The sequence below is a fragment of the Rutidosis leptorrhynchoides genome, chromosome 7 (assembly GCF_046630445.1).
Source record: "Rutidosis leptorrhynchoides isolate AG116_Rl617_1_P2 chromosome 7, CSIRO_AGI_Rlap_v1, whole genome shotgun sequence".
In the NCBI taxonomy this organism is placed as follows: Eukaryota; Viridiplantae; Streptophyta; class Magnoliopsida; order Asterales; family Asteraceae; genus Rutidosis; species Rutidosis leptorrhynchoides.
This window is the reverse complement of record NC_092339.1, coordinates 347307499-347333983: the sequence shown is the minus strand read 5'-3', so window position 1 is coordinate 347333983 and position 26485 is coordinate 347307499.

Below are 26485 nucleotides of genomic sequence, written 5' to 3'. Positions count from 1 at the left end.
ACTTGCAAACCCAAACTATATTTCACATGGAAAACCCCTAAATTAATTTCACAGGCTTTTGATTCAACGAGGGTTCCGATCTCAGAATCAAGCGATGGTTTGTTCGAGCTTCAAAATGACGAAGATCCATTCTTTCTCGGTCGACGCTGAGCATGGAATTAACATGATGAACAACGACGACCAACCCACCGCCGCTATATATTCCGGCAATTGACGCGACAAATTGTGGATTTTGAAGCCTGCTACTTTGAAATCGGCATTATTGATCTCGATTTGTGTAATTTAGATATTGATTCTTGTACGAACTAATCTATCCATGAAGCTTCTTCTTTGTTGTTTTGGATTCTGTGGGTTTTTAAAAATTAATATATGTTTGATGTCTTATGTTCATTTGTTTAGGGTTTATTGATTTTAGGTGGGGAAGAAAAAAAGGAGAAGTTGAAGAAAAGATTAAAACTAAAATACCCTCACTTGCTTAACACGTGTCTGACACTTAACGGATCAAATTAACGTCTGTCAGCGTGAGTGACTAAACCTGTAATATTTTGAAACCACAGTGACTAAACTTGTAAGAAAAATCGTAGTGACTAAAGTTGCAATTTTTGACAAACCACAGTGACCAAACGTGTAATTACGTCTATTAAAATAGGAGTATTATCTCTCCTACTTACAAAAACCAACCACTTAATTACTTTAGGATCACTACCAACTTTCAATCTAAGCCATCCGTTTGAGTTATTAGTTAACAAATAATTTACATTAGCTAATCATCATGTAAAAAGTCTAAAGTACCCCTACTAATTCTAAAACGGACGGGAAAAATTAACAAAGTAGGGTCCGAAGGAGGGGTCCATGAACGTTACATTCATCCACTACACTAGAGAAAAAAAAAACCAACTTTCTCCAAAAATTCATCAACATTTATCTTAATCGTCATCAAAAAGCGATTATGAGAACTTGAAATGAAAGCCGCTAAGCTGTTAATTATCAAATGATTTCAAGTTTCTATAATTTCAGCCTATTATGTCGTATGTTTATGAGCACGGGATATTACACATTTGTATCTATGACCCATCTATCTTGGTAAGATTTCTTGTGTGTATTCTACTAATGGGTTATGGTTATCTATCTATAGATTCTATTAAATCTTTAAAATTGTGATGTCATAAATATTCTATTTCTTTCTTTTAAAAAAATCAAAAAAGAAAAAGAAAATATTCTAGGCATCCTAAGTGATGTCATAAATGCATTTATTTTACAATTAAGAAAAATTAGATTAATTATTTAACTCTGTATCTGTAGGCAAAATAAACGATAAACAAAGTAAACAACATTTTAATAGATAAGATCACGTTGATACAAAAAAATAAGATGAATACAATCACCTTATATATTCCAAATTAATATTTATTTTTAGGGTTAAAGTCATAAATGGGCCATATATTTTCATTTTTGTCCCAATGTAGGCTATATATCCCAAAAAATACCAATGTAGGTTATATATTTTCATAAAGTGTACTAATATGAACGGACAAAACTTATTAACCTGATTAAAAAACTAAATGATGACGTGGCATCCTACGTGAAAAATAACGTTGGTGATACATCAGAACAAAACTGAAAGTATATATCCTACATCGGAACAAAACTGAAAGTATATAGCCTACATCGGAACAAAACTGAAAGTATATGACCTATTTGTAGCCATATAAAATGCAAAAAAAATGTTAAATTATTTACTTTACCGGTTCAGCAGGTAACTTGTTAAATTTGTGTACATCGATACAACTTTTAAGAGTATTTACCTACATTGGTATTTTTTGGGGTACATATCTTACATTGGGACAAAAATGATATAACCTATTTATGACTTTAACTCTTATTTTTATTCTTTATCAATTAATATTGATATAAAAAATAAAATCACGTTGATATATATTCCAAATTTAACTTTAGATGAATACAATCAACTTATAAATCAATCTACCATATTCAGATAAAATCGAAACACAGTAATTCTTCCAATTATTTTGAATTTTAATCAAATGATAATAAGTATACATATCGTATTGATATATACTTTATTCATGGTAAAGTTTCTTTTTTATCTACTTTACTTGTATACTTTTACTGCACATATCGAAATTCATGGTTCTTTATGGTCGGAGGTCCCTAGGAAGCAGCCTCTCTGCTCTACAGAATAGGGAGGGACGACTTCCTCTACCTGGGGACCGATAGGTATCCGTGGGTGGAGGAATGACTTCCCTTTTACTTTAGGGTAGAGGAAAGGACTGTCTATATCTAACCTCCCCCATACTCCACTCTAGTGGAATTGGGTATTGTTGTTGTTGTTGTTGTTGTTGTTGTTGTAATAACTATCAACAAGAAAGTCCCAGGTCGATTAATGGATTAATGGGCTTTAGTCATGTTTTATAATCCAGTAAGTGGCCCTAAAGGAAGTAACATGGAGTAACCGTTACTTGAATTAGTATATGCACGGGTCTATAATTATCTATAACTACATTTAAAGGTGGTGATTACTACTATTTATTCAACATACTCAAGTGATTTTATGAACATACTTATAGTTGCTTTCTCTTTGATATATTTTCTCTTTATTCTATTTTAGCACTTGGATTTTCATTCAAATGCTAATTCTTTTTGTGTATCTAATTGTCAACGTAATCTCAACAATACGACTCAGGCATTTACATTCGCTTAAAACCTAAAATATATAATTTAACTTTATCGTTTAAACAAACCCGTGGTTCTACGGGTATTATCAATTGTGAATCTTTATTGGTATCAATTTGAATGTTTAATTTGTTTTATTAATAAAAGAATTGATAAGTTATCGTGCAATACCAAAACGTCAATAGCTAGGATGGCCATTGATGATTTGGTGTAAATAATCTCAAAGTAATTTACGTACTTCTAAAACACGACTTGTAACTCTAAAGTAGTGGACAATGTAAATATATATAAATTTTCTAAATTTAGTTCTTATGTTAGTTTTTAACGCGTATAAAATTTTTGCACAATTATGTAATAATCACTTTAAAATTAATAATTAGTCACTATCAATAACACTTATATAAATTTTAACGACATCTTAAAAACTGTATTTGAACTGAATTCCTTTTCCTTATACATAATATTACACACAATATATCAGGTTATTACAAAAGATTGGCAAAAATCAAAATCCTAGTGAACCGAATGAAAAATGTGTTGCCGAAATTAGTGGGCATAGAGCAAAGTGCTTTCGTGAAATAGAGAATAATACTTGATGGAGTTCTCAGAGCTAATATAACAATATCTAATCTTAAAATAATGAATAATAAGAGTTTTATTTTCAAAGTTGAAGGGCTTAATCTTCTTACCAAACCAGTCATTGAGTAGGATAAGGATAATGTGGTTTATCTCACTTACAGTATGAAGACAATACAAGTTACTTTGGAGAGTGGAGCCATAACAATCTGTCAAATGACATGATGTTATTGAAAAGTTTTGAGATTATTTTGGGTGGAGAATGCGGATATACAATTTATGGCATCGAATTAGTTGTAAAGTTAGGAAGCTTCATTTCACTTTCTTGGGATTACCAGTCAGATTTAAGATGGACAAAGCTGGTGATCATACTCCCATTATTTAGAAGATTCAATCAAATTACCCGATTGGAGAGCAAAAACGTTATCCTATGGTGGTTGCTTAACCCTCATCAAATCGGTACTTAATAGCCTCCCCATGTACTATTTCTCGCTCTTCAGGTATTCTTCAGGGGTGTGAAATACTCTTGAGAAACTTAAACGAAATTTCTTTTGGGGAGTGGCGGAGGAAAACTAAGAAATGACTTGCGTAAAATGAGACAACGTGCTCTATATCTATGATTTGGGAGGGTGAAACATTGGGTATCTTAAGGGGACAATCATATATGCACTCTTGAAAAATGGTGGTGACATTTTTAGATTAAAAAAAAAAAATCTCGTTATGGGAAAAGCAATCATAAAGAGCATATATGGTTGCTCAGAGGTCTGGATATGGAAATAAATCCAAGGCATTCGGGGTATGAAGGATTCACTTAGAACTCAGTTGTAAAAAATCAGTTGGGGTTGAATAATATGGTGTTATATTTGACAAAATACTTTAAGAAAGTAATTAGGGATGGGGGATACAGAATTTTTGGATGACTTTTGGCTTAAAGATACACAATTGAAGAGCACGTTTAAAAGAGTCTTTGCGCTTGAAGAGAACAAGGATGCCAAAGTAAAAAAATATGATTACATGAAACGGGCCGGCTTGGATCATGCAAAGGAATTGAGTAGACACCTAAAAGAAGATGAGTGATGAATTAATGAAGTTGACTACACATATAGATTTGCTGGAAAAATCGATTATGTCCAAAGACTATGGACTCTTGTTTTAAAGTCAGGTTTTCAGCAGAAAGATCTGTGACTCTCATTGATGGCGCAATTTTTTCTGGTAATTATGTTAATAATGGAACGATATGTAATATGTTAATACCTCAAAAACATGAAGTTTTTGTTTGGAGAGCAAAACTAAAAAGATTTTTGGTCTGAATTGTGATAAATAAAAGAGGAATTGATTTAGGTTGGGTTCGATGCCTGATTTTTAATGAAGGACTGAGATCTATAGACCATGCTTTCATCTTTTGCAAGCATGACATGGAAATATGGGTGAAAGTGAAAGTGTATAAGTGGTGGGGTTTAGGCAACATCTAAGTATTGAAGAGTTGTTTTGTGGGAAATAAAGCGATCAAGCTGGGATGGAGCTCTATTCTATGACACGTTATTGAATGGTTTAGTGTATTTGTTATTTGGAAGAACCGTAATCAAAAGTTTTCAAGAACAATTTGTACAGTGGATCTGTACTTTTCTTTTTCTATAGAGAGCTCGAGTTTCCGGCTCACTTTGCGAGTCGACAAATTCCGAGTCGTCAACCTGTTTTGCAAGATGCTCAGAGTCGTGCATGATGAACCTCCATAGCCATGAGGGTTTTTTTATGCTCCATGGATTCAAACTCGTAATCTCTCTTTCAACTTAGTGAGAAATCATAATCGTCGTTCGGCTACCACCTTATGATTAGGTCGGTAGCTTTAACCGAGATATAAATAAAAAGCTTTTGCAAGGTGCTCAGAGTCGTGCATGATGAACCCCCATGGCCATGAGGGTTATTTTATGCTCCATAGATTCAAACTCGTAATCTCTCTTTCAACTTTGTGAGAAATCATAATCGTCGTTCGGCTACCACCTCATGATTAGGTCGGTAGCTTTAAACGAGATACAAATAAAAAGCTTTGGATATCAGCTCATGCTAAAAAAATTAGTTTGGCAACATCAATAGATAGCTTATTCTGTATATCCGTAAATTGTTTCGTGTAGTCCTCTGTCTATGTATTGTTTACGTTGTTTTTATTTCCTACAATTTTATCCAATATCATTTTTACTTCATCCACCATAACTGTGCACTAACAAGTTGTAAAGTACAACATGTTAATGCATAATTTATGGTGGATGAAGTAAAAATGATGGTGGATATATCACCACCCATAATGTTAGTTGGATAGCCCGGTGCATATAACAACTATGTATATATGTATGTACAGTTCCCTAATATATTTTTTTGAAAGAAAAATTCACACACATCATTATACGTAGAGTTCTCTAATATAATAAGAAAACTTAGTTTCGTCATATTTTACTCGAAATTTTGAATAAAAGATTATGAAACTTTTTATTCTTAATCACTTAGGGTGCGTTTGATTGCTCCTTAATTTAATTGAATGGTTTAACATTGAATGTTGAATTGTTCAATATTCAGTACGTTTCTTGTGACGTCTAAATTACAAATAACGTTAAAACGTTCAGCAATTTGTGTTGAACAATCTAGAGTTGAAATAGTTTCTAACCATTCAGTACTTACATTTCATTTAATATTGTCTTTAAATTATATTTAGAACACTTATTAGATAATAATAATATACTAAGTTCAATTACAACATAAAATCATTCAGATATTGAATCATTCAACGCTTAATTATTTTGTTTTATCAACATACCCATACGCTATCCTTATTCCCTAGCTAATTCGAATAATACTTTTTGTCTAAAGACATTAACCAAAATTGGTGAATGAAATTGTTGACATCTTTTTCTTTTTTTCTAAAAATACGGATACTTATAATAGAAAATGAGACGTTTTTAAAGAGAAAACGTCAGTAACTGAGAGATACAAAAGTGGGGGACGAGACAAGGCTCGAACCTAGAAAGTTACATAGACAAAATCAAGAAAAGCTACTTATAACCAAGAAACTAGCTAAACTAGGAAACAAGATAAACAGCTAGGACCAATCTCAAACAAGACAACTATAAACCAAATTAATAATGAACACAACAAACAACAAAACCAAGGAAGTAAAACATACACAGCACAACCTTTTTTAAATTTCCGTTGACCGTTTCCAGATCGAACTTCTTTCCAGCCCGGTTCTCGAACTTAAAAGAAAAGATGTTGAAAAATCTCTCGCCAAAAAGAGTAGTCGATGATGTAGAGCCCACCCCACCAAAATCACCAACGCTCCCATGAGTTTCTTCAAAACACACATTGAATCGCACCACCAACAACCAAATCCTCATCATTGTCTCGCAAATAAACTAAACTCGGCTTGTCCAACTTAGAAGACTTAATGCTCGAGCCCGGTAAAACGCCATTGACCTCCTTCGATTTTCCTTTCATAAAAAGATACCAAGAGCTAAAAAACCGTTCACAAGTATTAACAAAACAAGCGCAATATTCTCTTCCACTATTAAGATTGAAAACCGACTTGTTTATCTTTTCGTTATCAAAAGGCACAAAATTGTCTATGGGCATCTTTTTCTTTTTATGGTTGGCCTTGTACCGCCTATGCATTCAAACGATACGATGTGAAATTTCGACAACCTGACTCTTCTTTTCGCACAAATTACCATAATACGAACACCCGAGGAGAACATCTAATGTCTTACCCGAGTAACTAGGCACCAAATGGTTGACATTTGATATTAGTTGTTGACTCCACTTTTGTTTTTTTTGGTCTTCTTTCTATTTCCGTATATTTACCGTCAAGAGCACAAAGTTGAAAACTTTATGTTAAGTAAGTCCTACTGAAGAATTCAATCGAAAACAGTAACCTTTTGTAGTTTATATTGTTTTACTACTCCAAAATTAACAATAACTATTTTGTGTTACCATTATCACAAAATACTTCAGATACTTAATTTCAAATGGTTCCAAAGACTCGAGCATTTAGAGCACCGGGAGTGGTGACTGAGGTCACTTGGCATGTCAGGCCTGACTTGCTGAGTCAGAAAAAGTGGGGAGTGGTGACCTATGTCAGTTAGGCATGCCAGTTTATATTTTTATTTTTTTTTTTATGATTTTAAATATAACATAAATAAATATAATTATAAAAATTAACAAAAAATAAAATAACTTCCATTAAAATAAAATAAAAAACATTACATTTCCTAAAAAAAAACATTACATTTCCTAAAAATTTAAAAAAAAAACAATACGTTATCGCGATTAAAAAGTTACAATTCGTTAACAACTTGGTCATCGCGATTATGCCATAGATGCGAAACTAGAGTATGTCGAAGATACTCATGCTCGTCTTTGTCACGCAGCTCTTTTGTCTTCTCGGCATATACATCACACCTTTCGTACCAAGTTGATCCTTGTAGGTTGTTGACAGGCAAGTAGTAAGATTTATTTTCAGCGATGTTAAAACCATTGTCTTCAATTATCATGTTGTGCAATATGATGCAAGCATACATGATTCTTTTGATTGCGTTTACACTATATGCCCTAGCTGGTTGTCTTAAAATACCCCAACGACCTTGCAAAATTCCAAATGTCCTCTCAACGTCTTTACGAGCTGCAGATTGTTTCTTTGTAAAGTATTTCCTTTTTGCGTCAACAACACTTGAGAATCCCTTAACGAAAGAAGCCCACGAAGGGTAAATCCCATCGGCAAGATAGTAGCCTCGATCAAAATCAACGTCCCCAATTTCGTATGGAACTTGAGGAGCCGTGTCAGTTAGTAAACTATCAAACAATGGAGATGCATTAAGGACATTCAAGTCATTGTTCGAACCGGCCATTCCAAAACATGCATGCCAAATCCAATTGTCATACGATGCAACGGCTTCCAACATGATTGTGGGGTAACCGTGATCGCCTCGGGTGAAATGCCCTTTCCATGCATTTGGACATTTACCCCAAGCCCATTGCATACAATCAATGCTTCCAAGCATTCCAGGAAAGCCGTGAAGTTCTTCATGTTTATGTTACAACCGACGTATATCGTCCTCGGTCGGTTCTCTCATATATACATTACCATACAAGTCTATAATACATCTTGTAAAATATTGCAAAGACTCACGTGATGTTCTCTCTGACATTTGTAAATATTCGTCAAATAGATCCGGTGAATCACCGTATGCTAGTTGACGAATGGCAGAAGTGACTTTTAAAATAGTAGATACTCCGAGAACACCACGTGCATCGGGACGTTGTTGAAAATAAGTAAACCACTTTGGTGCATTGGGACGAGTAGAGTAAGAAAGTATACCTTCGATTATTTTTTCAAGAAGACTTTGTGACATTCGATAGCGCCGTTTGAAATATTCAGGGGGATACTTCGGATCTTGAACAAAATAATCTTTCATCAAACGATTGTGCGCTTCTACACGATCACGATAAATGTAGCGACGTTTTCGTCTTGAGCTTTGAGCCTCATTTTGTTCCTCGACCTCTCTACGTATTACCACGTTATTTCGATAGGCAAATATACTTTTCATTGCGTTAACCAAACTTTCTTCGTCGGAACTACTCATTTTTAAAAAAAAAATATTATTATTTTGAGGATAGAATTTGGATTTGATTGTGGGAGTATATATTGAGTAAATTGGATGTTTTGTGTTTGAGTTTGTGTTTGTGTTTGTATATGTGTAGTGTATATATAGCATTAAAAAGGAAAAAAAATAAAAAAAATTGCAACGGTCCAAATTATATCCGTTGGAGTATTTATTTTTTTTATTTTTATTTTTAGTTGGAACCCAAGTTTGTCGCCTGGGCGACTGACCGGGCCGGGACTCGACATCGAACAAGGGGTGGGGAGTGGGGCGACGTGGAACGAGGTCTGGGACGGGGCAAGTGACGCACACCACTCCCCTTGCTCTTAACCATCAAGTATTTAAGTCAGAGTCAATTTACTCTCTTGTACCCTTGGCTCTTCTTTTATTTTGCATTAAAAGTGAACAAAATTAAAATAGATCTAGAAGATCTAAAAAAGTTATGATATTGAGTCAAACCTAAAAAATGTCTTATTGATAGATCTTACGATCTATTCAGGCCCAAAGTTGGAAAATCTAATCATTGATGTCACTAACAGTCGATTCTTTCATAGTATAATAAAACTAATAATTTAACCATGAGGTGGTAGTCATGTGGCGATAATGGCTTTCTCAGTAAAGTAGAAAGGGGAGGTCGGACGGAGTTCGAATGCATGGAGTATCAAGAAATCCCTTATGGCCAGAGGTTCACCATGCGCTAGACAACTTGTAAAGCAAGTTGTCTCCTCGAGATTAGTCTGCTCGCAAAGTAAGTTGAATACTCGAACCCGAAAGGGAAATAAAAAAATGAATAAAACTAATAATTTTCTTATATAAAACTAACACTCCATAATTTATATAAGCAATTTTCTTACATGTAATTAATTACGAATTATTAGTATATACAAAAAAAACAATACAAAACCACGGCCACCGAGTTGTCCAATGAAGCACACAACCAGAGTTCAATTCCTGGCTATGCTAAATTATTTAAAAATGTAGTGTGACTAGAGGGTGCGCATAATGCGCAATTCACCCGGTACCAGGTCTCGTGCTCGGGGGGCTTGATTACCCGAGATTTTACCTTCTATGGGGGAGCCAATGTGCTCGTTAATAGGAGGTTTTCCTCGCTTACCAGAAAAAAAACTATACAGAAGTAATTTACGGGTTTTTTTAGAGAAACAAAAGATAAAATTTAGATCGCTGATGGTACAAAATAATATCGAAATATAATGAGTCGCAAAAACGTAGATTATAACTTTAAAACTAGCTTAAAGCCCGCGAATTTGCGGGGCTTTTTTATGGGTCAAATCAAATTCTCATTATAATCAAATGATTTTGGAAGATTGTCTCCAAGGAATACACAATACCCAGATGTAGAGCGACGAGTGTTGGGGCAGCCTCCCCAATCTGCATCAGAGTAAGCGATGAGTTTCGTGGTGGATGAAGGAAATATCATAAGCCCATTATTAACTGTCCCACGAACATAACGTAATACACGTTTAAGAGCACCGAAGTGAGGCTCTCGTGGGTCATGCATGAACAAACACAACTGTTGAACAGCATACGTAATGTCAGGTCGAGTAAATGTCAAATATTGAAGTGCACCAGCTAAACTGCGATATAAAGTGGGATCGGTGACTGGAGGCCCATCAGGTCCAAGTTTGGACTGTGTATCAACAGGAGTGCTGCAAGGCTTACAATTAGACATATCAGCCCTGTCCAAAATATCAAGTGCATATTTCTGTTGAGACAGAAACATGCCCTGTGTAGTACGAGTAGCAGATATCCCCAAAAAATAATTAAGCGGTCCAAGATCAGTCATGGGAAACTCCTTGCCAAGAGAGGTTATAATCTTTTGTAGGAGAGAGGTGGACGAAGCAGTAAGAATAATATCATCTACCTATAGTAGTAAATAAGCAGTATGAGTCCGTATCGGTAAATAAACAATGATGAATCACAACGGCTATGTTGAAAACCAACACGAAGAGCATACTGAGCAAATCTATGAAACCAAGCACGAGGAGCCTGCTTGAGACCATATAATGATTTGCGAAGATGACATACATAACCTGGTTTTGTCGGATTATGAAACCCTGGAGGTTGATGCATGTAGACGGTATCTGTAAGATCACCATGTAAAAAAAGCGTTCTTGACATCTAGTTGATGAATCGGCCAGTGTCGAGAAACGGATAGGCTAAGAACAGCCTGAATAGTTGCTGGTTTTACCACCGGACTAAAAGTCTCACCACAATCAATACCAGGTCATTGGCTTTTGCCATTAGCCACTAAACGAGATTTGTACCTATCTAAAGTGCCATCAGAGTGTAACTTATGTTTGAATTGCCACATAGATCTCACAATATTAACACTTGAATGTCTCGGAACCAGAACCTAAGTACCATTTTTAATTAAAGCATTATACTCATCAAGCATTGCCCGTTTCCAGTTAGGGTCGTGAAGGGCTTGGATGTGAGATTTAGGAATATCGGGTGAAGTGTTTGTAGTGACCCGGGAATTTCCGTTCAAATTTAAACTTTAACCTTTATATATTTCCGAAACGATGAGCAAAGTCTATTTGATTGAATCTCAAAAGTTTTAGAACTATATTCATGTAATCAATTACCCATTAACTATGCTCGACGATTCACGAACCTTTAGATATGAATGAAAATGTTTATATAAATAAGAATATATGTAAATAAATATATATTATAAATAAAAATATTATGCGATTTAGTTTTTATTAAATATAACTTAAGATAATTTAAAAACTGTTATTTAAAAATGTCTAGTTAATTATTGAGAGTATATTGAATGTAAATGATTTTGAATATAATTTGTCAACGTTAGCAAAGTAATTAAAAATGTATTCTGAGATTATTGTTTCAATATATATAATTAATATATTTGTGTTACATGCTATCTAAAACATAATTAAATATGTAGTAGAAGATATATATATATATATATATATATATATATATATATATATATATATATATATATATATATATATATATATATATATAATCTATAGATACGAAATTGTTATATATAAATGATTGTAGTATTATTATTACTAATATTATTATTAACGTTAATAACATTAGTACTATTATAATTAGTATTATTATCACCATTAATAATAGTATTATCATTTTTATTATTAACATTGTTACTTATTATTATTATTATTATTATTATTAATATATATGAAACTCGATTAGTGTTATTAATATCATTGATATTATTATCATTATTTTTATTATTATTATTATTATTATTATTATTATTATTATTATTATTATTATTATTATTATTATTATCATTATTATTATTATTATTATTATTATTATTATTATTATTATTAATTTCAATATTGTTAACAAAATTAATATTAAAAATTAATACATGTATAATTAACATTATCATGTGTTCTTTATAAATTTAATATACATATATACAGCCATACAAATTCAGTTATATATAAATACATGTATGTATACTAAATACAGTTATATTATATACAAATATCTATACTGCTATATATATATACATAAATACATTTACGGTTTATTATACATAAATAAATAATGAAGCATTTGGTAATCGGTTGTAATCGTTTTCAGATTATAGGTTGATTGATTTCCCTGTCTCCAATTAGTACCAATTAGGAATGCAAACAAACAGAACCAAACAAAATCAGTTATACATCTACATCTACTTTATTTATTTTATTGATTCTATATTTTCGTTGGCTGAGTAATACAATCAATAGCTGTGTTCTTTATAAAACAAATCAATTAACAATTCAAAACCACACAAGAACACCACCCATTTATAACCATGAAGAATAACTTGGCGATGGAATTGAAGATACATTTTTTCTTCGTTCAGTTGGTATATTCCTCTATCTAACCGTTCCTCTCGCTTTATGATCTTGTTCATTCACCTGGGTTGCCACCTCACACCATCCATAACCGCCACCTTATTCGAAAACCCATTTACATCCTTCGATTACTAGTCTGTTATCTGTTTCAATCCGAATAAACCTCACAACCATCACCTTATAAACACCACCATGAACAACTTGTATTTCTTGTTTCCTACGAACACCATTCAAACCCACTACTATTGCTCATGTTTAACCTTGACCGAACAATAACTTGTTACTCCGATTGTCTGACCAAACACCCAATTATGTATTTTTTGTTTTCTCGACTAATATCAACACCCTCGATCTCTTTTCTCTATCGCTATATATTTCTTTATATCTTCCATCGTTATAATTAAACCCACCTCCGTAAATCACCATCGAAGACCCACAACAAACCTGCAACACCCACGACTATATCTGTATATTTCTGTTTCAACCATACTCCAACTCAAAACCATCGAACAAATCTACAACTAGTGTGTTATGGCCGTTCCTGGTGTTGATTGATAATGAGGTTGAAGATAAATAATGAAAAGGATGAAACAGCATAATAATTATAATAATAATACACGATGAGCTGTAAAGATTTATCTTTATCATAGTTGTACCTACCAACTGCATACAAACCTCGGTTTCTATATTAGATCCGTAAAGTTGGACTGCCATTTGATTCTATTGGGCCACTCCGTTTTTTTTCTTTTTTTTTTAAAAGTGATCCATGGAATATTAATTGGCCCGTGAACATACTAAAAGGTTACATGTATTGGGCTTATAATTTCTGTTGGGCCGAGTTCCTTCCTTTGTTGGGCCGAGGTCCATTGCTTGATTTGTGTTGTTGGGCCGAAAAGAAGAAAAAGGATTAAATATAGTTCTGGTACACAAAGTAACCAACAGCTTCATGGTTTGGTGTGTTTCTATTAATTGAGAGGTCTTGGGTTCGAGTCCCGTTCGTTGCAGTTTATTTTTTTTAAGGCTTCCTTATGAGGTTCGTGAATCCGAGGCCAACCCAGCATTGTTCAATGTCGTCATATGTATTTTTACTACAAAATACAGTAGTGTGAGTTTCATTAATCCCTTTTTAAATGCTTTTGCAATATATATTTTTGGGACTGAGAATACATACGCTGTTTTTATAACTGTTTTACGAAATAGACACAAGTAATTGGAACTACATTATATGGTTGAATGATCGAAATCGAATATGCCCCTTTTTATTAAGTCTGGTAATCTAAGAATTAGGGAACAGACACCCTAATTGACGCGAACTCTAAAGATAGATCTATCGGGCCCAACAAGCCCCATCCAAAGTACCGGATGCTTTAGTACTTCGAAATTTATATCATGTCCGAAGGAGGATCCCGGAATGATGGGGATATTCTTATATGTATATTGTGAATGTCGATTACCAGGTGTTCAATCCATATGAATGATACTTTTGTCTCTATGCATGGGACGTATGTTTATGAGAAATAGAAATATGAAATCTTGTGGTCTATTAAAATTATGAAATGATTATTTATGCTAAACTAATGAACTCACCAACCTTTTGGTTGACACTTTAAAGCATGTTTATTCTCAGGTATGAAAGAAACTTTCCGCTGTGCATTTGCTCATTTTTAAAGACAGTTTTTGGAGTCGATCATCGCAATGGAACCAGTTGTTGGTGACTTCGTCCAGATGGATTAGGACGGGTCCTCACAGTTGGTATCAGAGCGGTGGTCTTAGCGAACCATGTCTGCATTAGTGTGTCTAACTGATAAGTCGATAGGATACATTAGTGAGTCTGGACTTCGACCGTGTCTGTATGTCAAAAGTTTTGCTTATCATTGTGTGTCAAAAATTACCTGCTTATCATTCTTAGAGAATCAATTGCTTATCATTCTTAGTCTAGACACGTTTTACTGCATTGACTGCATGAATAGTGTATAGACAAAATTCATATCTTAGCGTATCTACTACCTCATATCTTAACATATCTGTTACTGTAAACTTCGTAGATTCCTCTGTAACTTATGGGATTTTTAGTATTATATATGCAGATGAAAATTATGTATTGTAGATTACTAATCTACATCCTATAATCTATTTCTTATCGAAAATCCTTCATTTGATCGTACGGGATAAATCCCTCAACCAGTTCGAGTCCCTCAGATTTCGATAGCTATTCCGATAGTTATTCCGACAGTTATTCCGACATGGATATTCACCTAAGCTCCGAAAGCGGTGTCACCGGAATGAATCAATCAATCAGTCATCCCCAATTCATTTGATGAGTTCATAGTCGACTTAAACAATGGAGACGCTAAGAAAGCGATCCCTTCCACCAACCGAATTCACCTTTTAACAATGAACCTGAAGCGTTTACCGGCGAACCTGTTCGAGACACCATTTTCAGTCTCATTTCCAGGGTAACTTGACAAGATTATATTCTATCCACAATTCTGAACCTTATTCATCCGCTCGTTATGACCGACAATCATCCTGGAGTAATAAGTCAACGAACTTCGCGCTCGAATAATCAATTCGGAGAATATGGTGCAAAACGTACCATCTTCAGCAACAACACCGGCACCAACAGTACCATTAGTAACAACACCAGTACCACCAACAACCCAAGTTTCAACAATCCATGCCTCAACATCTCATTCTGTACCTCGAGTATAGTCATCATTCTACGTATCATTCTACATCAACTATCTTCGTTCTTCATGGCGATTATGTAATCTCTAATGTTTTAGAGATTATATATTCTTGTTCTAACGGTAAATCAAATGAGTTTAATATCATATTAACTCATTAAATCCATGATTACATCTGAAGAAAATATATATGTATATATGTTTTCATAAAGATTGTAATTTAAAAATTCTTTTGTACAAACTGTTAATGATGAAAATATTTTAACGGGTAGGTAATACCCGAGGAATTTCCAAGATTTCACATTAATAAGTTACACTGTACATTCTTCGAAGCTGATCCAACAGTCGTATACAATCCTACTTACATTCACAGATATACGAACCTGTTCACCACAGAATAACCATTTTCATTTAATTTCATATTTGGATTTTTACCTATCAGAATCCAACAAGTGGCATAATGAAGAAATAATGGACACAGTAAAAATTGATTAGAAACAGACTAATTAATAATATGAAATTTTGTTAAGAATCCACGCTAACAAAATCCTAGCTAACTGTTCCTAGCTAACTGTTAATTCTGTATTACATTTTATTTATCGCAATTTATTTATCGCAATTTATATTCTCGTAATTTTATTTATCGTCATTTAATTTGTGTTATTTACTTTACGCATTTAATTTATCATCATTTAATTTCTGTTATTTATTTTACGCACTTTAAATATCGGGACACGTATACAAGGTTTTGACATATCATATCGACGCATCTATATATATTATTTGGAATCACCATAGGCACTCTATATGCAGTAATGATCGAGTTCTCTATACAGGGTTGAGGTTGATTTTATAATAATATATATACTTTGAGTTGTGATTGAGTCTGAGACATGTACACGGGTCACGATATGTATTAATTAATTCGTATATTATATATAAAACTATATATGAAATATTGGACTGTTAACTGTGGACTATCGACTATGGACTGCCAACATTGGACAATTAAAATGAATTAAAATATTGATTATAACATATGAAACAAAACAATTCTTCAAGTTTGCCACTTGATTTCATCTTAAACCTCATTTGTACCTTGACAATTATAATCTGCGTTCAAACCTTTCATGATTCATAAAAACACCTCAATCAAGAGAATGAACCAACCACACTTCATCTACGGAGAAAAAGATTTATGCAATTAGTTATGCACCTGAAAACTCTCGGAAACTGAGTAAATGTTTAACACATAGCTGTGTTAATTCCTTTCATTTTATTATTACCCAGGATAACTTTGCAATCCCTTTCCAAATTAGCCAATTTTGTCACAGCTCCAGCAAATCAACTTCGACTTTTCGTTCGAAACAACCTTATTATAACCATGATATATATGCGTACTCTTTTATTGTTACCGGGGAACCTTTTATATTCCACCATATTACCCTCAGCGTTTAATCATCTAAAAACACAATTCTCTTAAAACCACCTCGGATTGGTAATCGATGACTCAGATATGGTAGCATTAAATGCAGGGGAAACAGAAAAATTATAGATGGTCTAAACGGCAAAAAGTTTGATGATAAAGAAGGGAGTGTTAGGAACGCTCGATAGAAAATTTGGTACTGAAAAACAGATTGAGCAAACCACGAAGGAGACTCTGAACGAATTGCAAGGACTAAACTTGTATATCAAGAATCCTGATGATTCTATTTCTGATGAAATCTTTAGCGAATACCTTGCTTCTGACTCCAAACTTTTGCGGCAAATTTTCTTCATCATCCTTCGATATTAGAAATTCCAAGATATCATCATATCTTTCATTATAAATATCCTCCATATTTCTGAAGATATTTTCGTGACTATTCTTATCTGAAATCATTAAACTATTCATACTATCAGTGTTACATCATATAGAAATTGTTAGTTTCTATATTCTGTAAATTTTCGAGTTTAAAATATGAATGATTTTGAAGTAGTGTTGGAAATTGATGCATGAGTTAGTATAATATAATGACACTTGATCAACGTGATTATATTACAGTAAGTCATGCTGAGTTTCTAATGGAATGTGATGATTAACAGTACCATCACCATGTGCCATGTTACATGACTCTTACATTCTATTTAATCTCTAAATATATCAAGAAAATATTTTTCTTGATGATTCGATCTTTTCCGGGATATCCTGGTAATTTGATAAAACAAAATCGTACCATTACGATTCACTTTTTAGAACATTGACTATGTTCATTCCGAAACTCAAATATACGAATTTCGGACCATTACAAGCGATGCTTAATCACAGGAAGAAGAAACGAAATAATGAAACTCCGAAATAGAAATTAGAGTATAAATCGCCGCAAATAGGAGAGGACATTAACTATGGATAACAATGATTATAAAAGACAGAAGCAGGGACCTCAAACTATAAGGGAAGATATAAAACCCAACAACCACTCAGAAATTATAAACCGTAGATATCGATGTATATAGCAACATAAAGACACGGGAGAACTAGAAACACTATAAACCCAAGAGTATAGTAGAAGTAAATAGATTCTTCCGGCAGTAGATGAAAGAGAAGAATGACAGATACGAAAGTTAAGAGTATAACGAGGATCAAAACGGGATGGAGCATATTAACAAACACTATAAAGTATGAAGTGAGGGAGGAAGAATAAAGATGTGAGATATGGAAATAAGGAAACCAAGAGGACGGATTTATAGTGGGAAATTCGACAAATAAATCGAAACGGATTATTGCATTTAATTAAAGAAGATTCTGATTTCCTTAATCGCCGAAGAACCAAATCTTATTATGAAGATTTTCTTCTAAATTCTTTGAATTCCGGAAATCAATCTTGACTACGCCACCGGTTAAGTCAAACATGCATTTATTCATTTTCACTCTTAAGTGATGGCTTCATTCGTGCTCTTCACAAAAACAAATCGTTTTATCTATATTACTCAATGATGATAAAACTCTATTATTGACTCATATTCGTCATGAAAACATTTTTTATTGTTAGCCATGACAACCTCACTCAAATTTCGGGACGAAATTTCTTTAACGGGTAGGTACTGTAGTGACCCGGGAATTTCCGTTCAAATTTAAACTTTAACCTTTATATATTTCCGACACGATGAGCAAAGTCTATTTGATTGAATCTCAAAAGTTTTAGAACTATATTCATGTAATCAATTACCCATTAACTATGCTCGACGATTCACGAACCTTTAGATATGAATGAAAATGTTTATATAAATAAGAATATATGTAAATAAATATATATTATAAATAAAAATATTATGCGATTTAGTTATTATTAAATATAACTTAAGATAATTTAAAAACTGTTATTTAAAAATGTCTAGTTAATTATTGAGAGTATATTGAATGTAAATGATTTTGAATATAATTTGTCAACGTTAGCAAAGTAATTAAAAATGTATTCTGAGATTATTGTTTCAATATATATAATTAATATATTTGTGTTACATGCTATCTAAAACATAATTAAATATGTAGTAGAAGATATATATATATATATATATATATATATATATATATATATATATAATCTATAGATACGAAATTGTTATATATAAATGATTGTAGTATTATTATTACTAATATTATTATTAACGGTAATAACATTAGTACTATTATAATTAGTATTATTATCACCATTAATAATAGTATTATCATTTTTATTATTAACATTGTTACTTATTATTATTATTATTATTATTATTATTATTATTATTATTATTATTATTATTATTATTATTATTAATATATATGAAACTCGATTAGTGTTATTAATATCATTGATATTATTATCATTATTTTTATTATTTTTATTATTATTATTATTATTATTATTATTATTATTATTATTATTATTATTATTATTATTATTATTATTATTATTATTATTATTATTATCATTATTATTATTATTATTATTATTAATTTCAATATTGTTAACAAAATTAATATTAAAAATTAATACATGTATAATTAACATTATCATGTGTTCTTTATAAATTTAATATACATATATACAGCCATACAAATTCAGTTATATATAAATACATGTATGTATACTAAATACAGTTATATTATATACAAATATCTATACTGCTATATATATACATAAATACATTTACGGTTTATTATACATAAATAAATAATGAAGCATTTGGTAATCGGTTGTAATCGTTTTCAGATTATAGGTTGATTGATTTCCCTGTCTCCAATTAGTACCAATTAGGAATGCAAACAAACAGAACCAAACAAAATCAGTTATACATCTACATCTACTTTATTTATTTTATTGATTCTATATTTTCGTTGGCTGAGTAATACAATCAATAGCTATGTTCTTTATAAAACAAATCAATTAACAATTCAAAACCACACAAGAACACCACCCATTTATAACCATGAAGAATAACTTGGCGATGGAATTGAAGATGCATTTTTTCTTCGTTCAGTTGGTATATTCCTCTATCTAACCGTTCCTCTCGCTTTATGATCTTGTTCATTCACCTGGGTTGCCACCTCACACCATCCATAACCGCCACCTTATTCAAAAACCCATTTACATCCTTCGATTACTAGTCTGTTATCTTTTTCAATCCGAATAAACCTCACAACCATCACCTTATAAACACCACCATAACAACTTGTATTTCTTGTTTCCTACGAACACCATTCAAACCCACTACTATTGCTCATGTTTAACCTTGACCGAACAATAACTTGTTACTCCGATTGTCTGACCAAACACCCAATTATGTATTTTTTATTTTCTCGACTAATATCAACACCCTCGATCTCTTTTCTCTATCCCTATCTATTTCTTTATATCTTCCATCGTTATAATTAAACCCACCTCCGTAAATCACCATCGAAGACCCACAACAAACCTGCAACACCCACGACTATATCTGTATATTTCTGTTTCAACCATACTCCAACTCAAAACCATCGAACAAATCTACAACTAGTGTGTTATGACCGTTCCTGGTGTTGATTGATAATGAGGTTGAAGATAAATAATGAAAAGGATGAAACAGCATAATAATTATAATAATAATACACGATGAGCTGTAAAGATTTATCTTTATCATAGTTGTACCTACCAACTGCATACAAACCTCGGTTTCTATATTAGATCCGTAAAGTTGGACTGCCATTTGATTCTATTGGGCCACTCCGTTTTTTTTCTTTTTTTTTTAAAAGTGATCCATGGAATATTAATTGGCCCGTGAACATACTAAAAGGTTACATGTATTGGGCTTATAATTTCTGTTGGGCCGAGTTCCTTCCTTTGTTGGGCCGAGGTCCATTGCTTGATTTGTGTTGTTGGGCCGAAAAGAAGAAAAAGGATTAAATATAGTTCTGGTACACAAAGTAACCAACAGCTTCATGGTTTGGTGTGTTTCTATTAATTGAGAGGTCTTGGGTTCGAGTCCCGTTCGTTGCAGTTTATTTTTTTTAAGGCTTCCTTATGAGGTTCGTGAATCCGAGGCCAACCCAGCATTGTTCAATGTCGTCATATGTATTTTTACTACAAAATACAGTAGTGTGAGTTTCATTAATCCCTTTTTAAATGCTTTTGCAATATATATTTTTGGGACTGAGAATACATACGCTGTTTTTATAACTGTTTTACGAAATAGACACAAGTAATTGGAACTACATTATATGGTTGAATGATCGAAATCGAATATGCCCCTTTTTATTAAGTCTGGTAATCTAAGAATTAGGGAACAGACACCCTAATTGACGCGAACTCTAAAGATAGATCTATCGGGCCCAACAAGCCCCATCCAAAGTACCGGATGCTTTAGTACTTCGAAATTTATATCATGTCCGAAGGAGGATCCCGGAATGATGGGGATATTCTTATATGTATATTGTGAATGTCGATTACCAGGTGTTCAATCCATATGAATGATACTTTTGTCTCTATGCATGGGACGTATGTTTATGAGAAATAGAAATATGAAATCTTGTGGTCTATTAAAATTATGAAATGATTATTTATGCTAAACTAATGAACTCACCAACCTTTTGGTTGACACTTTAAAGCATGTTTATTCTCAGGTATGAAAGAAACTTTCCGCTGTGCATTTGCTCATTTTTAAAGACAGTTTTTGGAGTCGATCATCGCAATGGAACCAGTTGTTGGTGACTTCGTCCAGATGGATTAGGACGGGTCCTCACAGTGTTAACATTTAGGTTTAAGCGAGTGATGGGTTTATGGATTCCGGTTTTGGCTCGGGTGAGCATGGGGTGTTGATTTTGGGTTGATGGAGAGGGGGTGGTCGAACCAGACATACTTTCAGCCGAGGTGGATGGAACAGAGGTTGAAACATCAGTAGAAGCGACATCATCGACAGAAGGAGGATCAAGGTTAGCGGAAGCAGAAACCGAAGTAGAAGCAGGAGGAATGATGGTGTTATTGGTGTCGTGGTGGTGTGGGTGTGGTTGGAACTCACTAGGAATATCGAGAAATGAATATGATGGAGATGAGATTGGTTGCATGGAACCAAAGGGAAAGATAGTTTCATCGAAAGTGACATGACGTGAGATTATAATCTTTTTGGTTTCAAGATCAAGGCAACGGTACCCACGATGATTGCATGGATAGCCAAGAAAGATGCAAGGGCTGGAACGTTTGGCTAGTTTGTGAGGTGTTGGAATGTGTGGATAACACAAGCAACCAAAGACACGGAGATGAGAAAATTTAGGGTTTTTGTTAAAAAGTCTACTGAAAGGTATATCATTTGAGATGGAAGTGGCTGGAAGAATGTTGAGAAGGTGTGTGGCCATATGAAGTGCCTCAACCCAATATTCTGGTGGGAGGCGAGCATGAAAAAGGAGAGAGCGAATACTGTTATTGATAGTGCGGATCATTCGTTCTGACATACCATTTTGTTGGGATGTATGCGGACATGAAAATCGAAACTCAATGCCATGGGTTGCAAAGAGATCACGGAAAGAGGCATTATCGTATTCACCCCCGTTGTCGCATTGTAGGGCTTTGATTGTTGTGTTGAATTGATTTTTAACATATGTGTGAAAATTTAGAAATTTGGAAAAGGCGTCAGATTTCTTGCGAAGAGGGTATATCCATAGAAAATGTGAAAAGTGGTCTAATAATAACATGTAATATTTAAAACCACTTACACTAACAACCGGAGATGTCCATAAATCAGAATGTATTATGTCGAAAGGTTTGGAAACAATAGAAGTAGAATGAGAAAAAGGTAATCTAACATGTTTTCCTAGTTGACACGCATGGCATAAAGTTTTAGTCGGAGGCTTGTTACAGTTAAAGAAACCACGAGAGACTAAAGTTTGAAGAACATGATCGCGAGGGTGTCCTAAGCGATTGTGCCAAAGAGGTTGACTTGAAGTAAGCAGAGCAATCTTGGATACGTTGGATGTGGTGACAGGGTAAAGGTCACCATCACTGTCACATCGAAGGAGAGTATGTCTAGTCCGGGCATCTTTTATAGAAAACCCAAATTCGTCAAATTCAATGGTAGATTTATTATCTTTATTAAATTGTTTGACAGAAATTAAGTTTTTCACAATATTGGGCGTAACAAGGATATTGTGGAGGTGTAGTGGTCGGTAGGGATTGGGTAATGTGGTGTGTCCAGATGTTAATACTGGTATGGTGGAACCGTCACCGACAATAACTGATGGTATAATGCTCTTATTAAAATTAGTATCGAGTTTACCTGAATCCGAGGTTAAATAAGCACTGGCCCGTGTATCCATGTACCACTTATCATCATTCGAAGAAATAACAGTGTTGTACGCCTGAGGAAGAGAATGACTAAACATATCACTTTTGAGCTGCTGAGATAAATTAGACTTACACTGCCAAGTCCAATGAGGGTAGGCCCAGTCATATCAGTATCTGGCCCAATTAAAAGGTATGTAATTATCAGACTCTTGATGAGAAGCCCAAGGATAAATATTTGGTTGCTCCAAATTTCGTAAAGCCCAAGAAGAATAATTCCAGGGATGCCATCCATAATTCTGTATACTCATTGTTACCGCCGCAATAATCACAAGCGAAAAGCGGTTTTCGTACGAGTTGCAAAACGATAGAAAATCTTTATGTTATTGACTTGACTAGCCACGTAGCAATATAAGGTGATTTTTTTTTTTAATCAAAATAATGAGATAAGATGGGTATAAGAATTACACGTGCAACTTTTGTACTCCAATTTGTCTATGCAAATTTGCTGGAGAATTATGAAGGGTGGATAAATTTGTTACCAATTAATTTTGGCACTTGAATGATGAATCAACCAATTGCTTTTGGTTGATATTGAAGACTATTCTCTACGTATGTGTGTAGGTAGCCCAACACAACGAATGCTCTCAGCAAAATGAAAAAGAAAAAAGCAGCGGTACTTTAAGATGATAAAGAAGATCGAAGCAAAAATAGAATGTCCAAGATGAAGGACAAATCAGAGAAGATGATAGAGAATAGAGATCTTGCTCTTGATACCATATAATCAAATGATTTTGGATGCCCTTTCTCATTACATCAAAAGCCTATATATAATACAAACACTCCATATGTTTAGGAGTAAATTATGCTACCTACTTAAAATACATACCAAGAATTGATCTATACTAAAAATAAAGACATACTAAATATACAATAAAATATACATAGACTAATACTCATTTGTTTCATTAATAGGATTTTACATAGTATTTGTTAGGTTGATTAGAAAGTAAAATATTTAGAAATAATTGTTAAAATACAATGCAAATTTGATATTAGTAGATATATAAATGTAAAATATCTAGATATTAATATGTATAAGAAAATATCTAGAATTTAGAATATGGTAGGAAAAATCTAGAAATTTGTATTGGATAGGAAAAATCTAGATATTTGTATTTGTAGAAAATATCTAGATATTTATCCATGAAAATATCTAGTTTCTAGAATGTTCCATGGGGTAGTATAAATATGGGTGATGAGTAGTTCATTTGTGTAAGGAGTGAGTAAGTGAAGTGTGAAGTAGAGAAGAAGTAAGAAGTGAAGAAGAGTTAGAAGTAGAAGTTGTGAAGAAGTAAGAGTGTGAGTTGAATCCATAATATTGTAATTGTTTCTTTGTATTAATAAAAGTGTTCTTTGTTAAGTTTCCCGGTTAAGCCTTAGTTCGTGTTTGAGTTCTTAGTGCACTTGTGTTATTTTTATTATATGGTCGGCTCTGCCGCCTAAGTGATACATGGTCAGTTATACCGCCTAAATGATATATGGTCGACACTGTCGCCTAAGTACTATTGTGCACTAAGAATTCATAAAATTAAAGGCTAATCAACGTCAAAGTGTTGGTGTAGTGAGTTTAGTATAGTCTAGATCCTCTATAGTGGGTGTGTTGAGCTCGTCGAAGCTTCCAACAATTGGTATCAGAGCGGGTCGTTCGGGACCATTACTAGTGGAGGTACTCATCGGTAAACGTTGGACGTTTACATCGTCTTGTTAACACCAAGGCCCTAAGGGAGATTCTGTCGGAGCACAGTTAGGAACTGTGAAAGCTCATCGGTCAGGGACCAAGCTTATTGGACGATGGACGTCATGATGGCAGATCTTGCAAGTACGAGCAGTGGAATCAAGAGTCTCAATAACCACAACTATGGTTATTGGCGGACTTGTATAGAATCCTACCTACAAGGACAGGATTTATGGAAAATAGTTGCTGGCAGTGACACAACGCCTCCACCAAAAGAAAATGCTGAAGCCTTGAGAAAATGGAACATCAAGGCTGGAAAGGCTTTATTTATACTGAAGACTACAATCGAGGAGGATCTATTGGAGAACATCCGTGACGAGAAAACACCGAAGGCAGCTTGAGAAACTTTTGACAAGTTATTTTCAAAGAAGAATGAAGCACGCCTCCAGCTCTTGGAAAATGAGCTCGCAGGTATCTCACAAGGAAGTTTGTCTATTTCCCAGTATTTCACCAAGGTGAAATCTATTTGCCGTGAGATAACTCAGCTTGCTCCAGAAGAGAAAGTGAGTGATGCAAGGATGAAGAGAATTATCATCCATGGCTTAAGATCCGAGTATAATGGATTTATAGCCGCTGTGAGAGGATGACCTACTCAACCATCATTAATAGAGCTGGAGAATCTATTGGCTAATCAAGAGGCATTAGCCAAGCAGATGAATGAAGTAACCATAAACGACGGAGAAGATGCACTTTTCACCAATAAGAAGAAAGCAACATCTCGAAGACAAGAGGCGATGAAAGAAAGTAAGACATATGGGTGGAAGGGTCACCCAAAATCAAAAGGCAACACTTCAGGGGGAGCTCAACAAGGAAGAAGAGATCATCGCCAACAATACGGGGAAAATGATAAGAGAAAGAATGGTGAATGCTTCAATTGTGGCAAGAAGGGTCATTTTGCTCGAGATTGTAGATTTCCCAGAAGGCGAACTTTCGAAGGAAATGTGTCCGCCGCAAGAGATGAGAAGAAAGAGGTTACATTCGAAGCAACCATTAATGAGGAAACATGGGATGCAGAAGCTGGACTCTCTGTTGAAGCTGACATAGATGATCAAGCTCTTACAACAACTTTAAAGTCAAAATTAAACTACAAATATGATTGGATCATCGATTCTGGGTGCTCAAATCATATGACCAACGATGGGACAAAGCTGCAAGAAATGGAGGATTACAAAGGAAAGAGAGTCGTGTTGACAGCCAACAATTCAAGGTTGTCTATTTCTCACATTGGAAAGGCAATAATTCCAAATGAAGGTGACTCTCAAAAGCTCCAACTTGAGAAGGTGTATCTTGTCCCTGGCCTAAGAAGAATTTACTGTCAGTACCACAATTAACAGCAGAAGGGAACTATGTGCTCTTTGGACCAGAAGATGTGTCCGTATTTAAGAGAGTAAAGGTGGTTGGCAATCCAGTTATGCATGGAAGAAGAATAGAATCGGTCTAT